Source organism: Orycteropus afer, unplaced genomic scaffold (assembly GCF_000298275.1).
Source record: "Orycteropus afer afer isolate SDZICR_OR568_19922 unplaced genomic scaffold, OryAfe1.0 scaffold00230, whole genome shotgun sequence".
Taxonomy (NCBI): Eukaryota; Metazoa; Chordata; class Mammalia; order Tubulidentata; family Orycteropodidae; genus Orycteropus; species Orycteropus afer.
In genome coordinates this window covers 3,321,072-3,327,203 of record NW_006921817.1, presented here as the reverse complement: position 1 = coordinate 3,327,203, position 6,132 = coordinate 3,321,072, and positions in this window count along the sequence as shown.

Genomic DNA, 6,132 nt, shown 5'->3' with positions numbered 1-6,132 from the left:
AAACAGAGATATACATCTTGCTGGTGTTCTTCACTTTCAACCCAGATCCATTTTACTTTAGCAATGATATCCCTCTTTCCACACCCTCTTCTGAATGAATCGAGCTTGAATTTCAGGCAGTTCCCTGTCAATATACTGCTGCAACCATATTACAATTATCTTCAGCAAATGTTACTTGTGTGTGATATTTATTATATTATTCCATAATTTCCACATTCTTTTGGTTCATCTTTCTTTAGAATGGGCACAAATAAGGATTTCTTCCATTCATTTGGCTAGGTAGCTGTCTTTCAAATTTTTGGGCATAAATGAGTGGGTACCTCCAGCACTGCATCATTTGTTGAAACATTTCAGTGGGAATTCTGTCAGTTCTTGGAGTCTTGTTATCCACCAATTTTATAAGTACACCTTAGACTTCATCCTTCATTAACATTGGTTCTTGATAATATGCTACCTCCTGAAATGGTTGAACATCAAGTAATTCTTTTTGGTACAATGACTCTGTGTATTTCTTTCATCTTATTTTGATGCTGCCTGCATCATTCAATATTTTGCCCAGAGAATCCTTCAATATTGCAATTTCTGGCTTGAATTTTTTCTTCAGTTATTTCAGCTTGAGAAATATCAAGCATGTTATTCCCTTTTGGTTTTCTAAATCCAGGTCTTTGCACATTTTGTTCTAATACTTTACTTAGTCTTGTCAAGCTGTTCTTTGACACCTTCTGTTCAGCATTTTTTTTTCCACTTCCTTCTTTGGCTTTAGCTACTCTCCATTCAAGAATAAGTTGTAGAGTCTCTTCTAATATTAATTTTAATATTTTCTTCCTTTCCTGTTTTTTTCAATGACCTTTTGCTTTCCTCATGTGTGATGTTCTGGATGTTGTCCAACAACTCATCTGGTCTTTGGTCATTGGTGTTCAATGCATCAAATCTATCCTTTGGTCTCTAAATTCAGGTGAGATATAATCAAGGTCCCATTTTGGCTCTGTGGATTTGTTTTAATATTTTTCTGCTTCAACCTGATTTTGCATATGAACAACTGATGGTCTGCTCCACAGTCATCTCCTGGCATTATTCTGACTGTTAGTATTCAGGTTCTCGATTGTTTTTTCCACAGATGTAGTCAATTTGATTCCTTTGTATTATATCAGGTGATCTACTTTTGGAAAAGTTGGCCACTGAAAACCTCATGAATAGTGGTGAAACATTGTCTGCTATATTTCTGAGAAACTTCATGAATAGCAGACAAAAAACATTGTCTGATATGGAGACAAGTGATGAGTTCCTCAAGTTGGAAGCCAATCAAAATATAACTGAGGAAGAGCTGCCTCCACAAAATAGAGGCAACCTTAGTGACATGGTTGGTGTAAACTTTCTGGACCTTCTTTTGTTGATGTACCATGACTCAAAATGAGCAGCTCAGACATTCATGACTAATTGGAACATGGAATGTACAAAGTATGAATCTAGGAAAATTTAAAGTTGTCAAAAATGAAATAGAACACATAAAAATCAATATCCTGTAACCAAACTAGGGTACATACACACAATAGAATACTTGTTGCTGTTATTGTTGTTATGTGCCTTGGAGTCAGACCCAACTCATAGTGACCACTCCTTGGGCTTCCAAGGGAGTATCACTATGGAGGTAGATTGCCCAACCTTACTTCTGAGGAGTGGCTGGTGGGTTTGAACTGTCAGCCTTCTGGTTAACAGTCAAGTGCCTTAGGCACTATGCTACAAAAGCTGTTATTGTTGTTGTTGTTATATTCTGTCGAGTCGACTCTAGGCAACACTAATTCTCTAATGTAGAATCTTCAACATGCTTCATAACATGGATGAACTTGGAGGACATTATGCAGAGTAAAATAAGTCAATCACAAAGGGACAAGTATTGTATTAGTCCATTATTGTAAAAAGTCAAGGAAAGGTTTATATATTTGTTGTTGTTGTTGTTGTGTGTTATATATATGGAAGGAAGTTTTTGTTGTTGTTGTTTGTTACCAGGGATGGAAGGGGAGGGGAGGAAAAATTACTGGATAGGTAAGAGACAAATATTTCTTTGGGTGAAGGGAAAGGAAATATACCAAATCAAGTGACCAAAAAATAACTATAAGGAAAAAGAAGACACAGAGAGGTGCACAAAAGGTACAGACAACAAAGACAAACCACTTTTATATATACAATATTGTGCTATCAGTGATAATCTATGGGTAAATAGATGGGTAGACAGGCTGAATGATCAGTTATGTCTAAGACAAAGCGAATATACCCATGACCATATTTGAGGTTGGCAAATGATATTTCTTCATATGTATTTGTGTGTGCTATAAGAATGTCCATACAAATAGAACTAATGGGGGAAAAGTTATAATAACTTCTTAGACGTAGTCAACCACCCCGATGGAGTGAGTTGTTTGGCTTATAGGCTCTGGATCATGGTCACAGGGGACATCAAGCCCAACTGGCATAACACACCACACATAAAAATTGTTCTATATTGTACTTTGCTGAGTAGCAACTAGGGTCTTAAAAGCTTGCAAACAGCCATCTAGATGCAACAATTGGTCTCTTCTCATCTGCAGCAAAGAAGAATGAAGAAAATAAAAGACACATGGAAACAATTAGTCCAAGGGACTAAAAGACCATGCAAACCTCAGCCTATATGACCATGAGACCAGAAGAACTAGATGGTCCCCAACTACCACTGATCCCACCAGGAGATTGTGGATAGAATGAGAGAACAATGTGGAACAAAATTCAAAATCATAAAAAAAAGGTCAGGTTTATTGGTCTGATAGATCATGGTGGAGCCACCAAGATTATGGCTTCTATTTACCCTTCAGGCCTAGAATTAAACTCAACCCCAATGGCTTCCAGACAAACAATAGACAGGCATATAGGGTGAACATTTATACCAGGTAGATCCACTCCTTACAACAATTGATCATAGAAGAGCAGTATTTTCAGAGGGAAATAGCTCAGGCTGCAGGAATGGATAGGAATGAAGGACATAGGGAGGAGGTAACTACAGGGAGGAAGTGGGAAGGGCTGTTGCACTGTGGGGATTACAGTCATGTCATGAAACAAAATGTGTATGAACTGCTGTATGGAAAATCAATTTGCTCTATAAATTTTCACCCAAATCACAATAAACATTTTTTAAAAAAATCAGTATCTTAGATATTAGTGAGCTGAAATGGACTGGTGTTGGTCATTTTGAATCAGAGAATCTTACAGATTATTTTTCTGGGAATGCAGATTGAAGAGGGATAGTGTTACATGCATTGTTGAAAAGCACATTTCAATATCTATCCTGAAATACAATGCTGTAAATGATACAGTAATAACCATACACTCATAAGAAAAACCAGTCGATACCACTATTATTCAAATTTAGCACCAACCAATAAAGCCAAAGATGAAGACACTGAAGATTTTTACCAACTTTGGCAGTCTGAAATTGACTAAATATGGAATCTAGATGTATTGATAATTACTGATATTGGAATTCAAAAGTTGAAAATGAAGAAGAAGCATCAGGTAGTTGGAAAATATGGCCATCCTGAAAGAAATGATGCAAGAGATCACATGATAGAATTTTACAAGACTTATTCACTGCAAATATTCTTCAACAAATGAGATCTACATTTAGACCTCATTAGATGGACACAGGAATCAATATATAGACTAGCAGATTAAAAAAAAAAAAAAGTGAAAAATTCTAACTGCCTAAAGCATTTGACTGTTAAACAGAAGGCTGGCAGTTTAAATCCACCAGCCACTCCTCAGAAGGAAAACTGGACAATCTACTTTCTAGAGATATTGCCTCAGAAACCCAAGGAGGGGTAGCTATGAGTTGGGACCAATTCCTTGGCAGTGAATTTGGATTTTTTGGTTGTTGTTTTATTAGAAGTAGATGAGAGAAATAATGGATGTTATGGATTGAATTGTTTTCTTCAAAATATATGAAGATGACCTAATCTCTGAATTATGAATGTGACTGTATTTGGAAACAGGAAATTTTTGCTAAGTTAATGGGGTCATATCAGCCTAATCTAAACTGAATCTGTTCTAAATAGTGTCTTATAAAAAGGAGAAAACTACATAGAGAATGTCTTGCATAGGCAGGAAGATACATGTCGGAAGAATACAGACACGGGTGCTTCTAGCTCAGAAATCAAGATTACCAAAAGCTACAAGAAACAGAAGGATCTCTGGTGAAATCATGGTTAAAACTTTGGGCTGCTAACCAAAAGATCAGCAATTCAAACCCCCTAGCCACTCCACAGGAGAAAAATGAAGGAGTCTGCTTTCATAAAGATTTACAGCCTTGGAAATTCTATGGAGCAGTTCTACTTGCCCTAAAAGGTGACTATGAGTTAGAATAGACTCTATGGTAGTGGTGTTTTGTTTTTGTTTTGACAACTAGAACCTGAGACAAGGAAGGATCTTTCTCTAGACCTATTTCTTGATGAAGAAAGTAAAGCTTAAGTTTATTTGATACACAGTTGGCAGGTTCTCCTGCTTATTTATGAATGCTTTCAAATATCAAGTCTGACAGATTTATGACCATGCTATTGTTATTGTTAGGTGCCGTTGAGTCTGCTCTGAAGCATAGTGTCCCTACATACAACAGAACAAAACAATACCTAGTACATACTATACTAGTTTTAAATGTTTTCTATATAAGCATTAAGAAAAACAATATAGATAAAAATATAATTTTGTATGTCTGTGTTAAATATGTAGAGATCATCATTTAAGCAATGGTGCAGGTTGAATAACTATTCAAGAACAAGAGAAAAACAAATGAAACAAAGTAAAATCAATCAATCCAACAGTAACAAGAAAAATGGAGAGATCAACAGGGAGGCCTGCTTTTAATTCCAGTAAGATGTATTAGACAATACATATCTGCCCATATTATTGTTATGTTGTTAGCTGCTGTTGAGTTGACTCCAGTTCAGTTACCATATATACAACACCTTCCTGATCATGTGTCTAAATTAAGTGACACAAAGTTTCAGCATTCTTTCTTTCATGTAGCATTGTAGTAGTACTTCTTCCAAGACAAATACGATCATTCTTCTGGTAGTCCCTGTTATATTCAATATCCTTGCCAACACCTTAATTCAAAGACATCGATTCTTCTTCGGTCTTCCTTTTTCATTGTCCAGCTTTTGCAAGAATATGAGGTGACTGAAAATACCATGGCTTGCATCAGGGCCAACATAATCCTCAAAGTTGTATATTTGCTTTTTAACACTTTAAAGAGGTCTTTTGCAGATTTGCTTAATCCAATATATCATTTGTTTTCTTATGTGTTGGTTCCATGAATGCTGATTGTTGTTCCAGAAAAGAAGTACTTAACAACATTTACTGTTTTGCCATTTTTCATGATGTTGTCTAAAACTTTAATCTCCAAACTCAGTGCCATTGAGTTGGATCTGACTCATAGCGACCCCTCCTTGGGTTTCCGAGGTGGTATCACTATGGAAGTAGATTTGCCAATCTTCCTTCCGAGGAGTGCCTTGTGGGTTTGAACTGCCAGACTTCTGGTTAGCAGTCAAATGCCTTAGGCATTAAGCTACCAGAGCTCCTATGATGTTGTCTATTGGTTGGAAATTTTGGCCTTGTTGATAGAAATGATGCTAGATGTTACATGTTAGAATTTTGCAAGAAGTATAACTTATTTATTATAAATTCCTTCTTCAACAACATAAATGGCAGCTGTACATGTGGACCTCACCAGATGGAATACATAGAAATCAGATCTACTACATCTGTGGAAAGAGGTGATGGAGATGCTCAATATCTTCAGCCAAAACAAGGCAGGAGCTGACTGTGGAACAGAAAATGAACTGTTGTTGTTGTTGTTAGATGCCGTTGAGTTGCTTCCGATTCATAGCGACCCCATGCACAACAGAACAAAACATGGTCCAATCCCATGCCAGCTCCATGATCCTTGCTATACATGAGCCCATTGTCACAGGCACCATGTCAATCCATCTCATTGAAGGCTTTCCCCTCTTTCGTCAACCCTCCACTTTATCAAGCATGACATCCTTCTCCAGGGAATGGTCCCCTCTGACAACATGACCAATGTAGGTGAGATGAAGTCTGGCTATC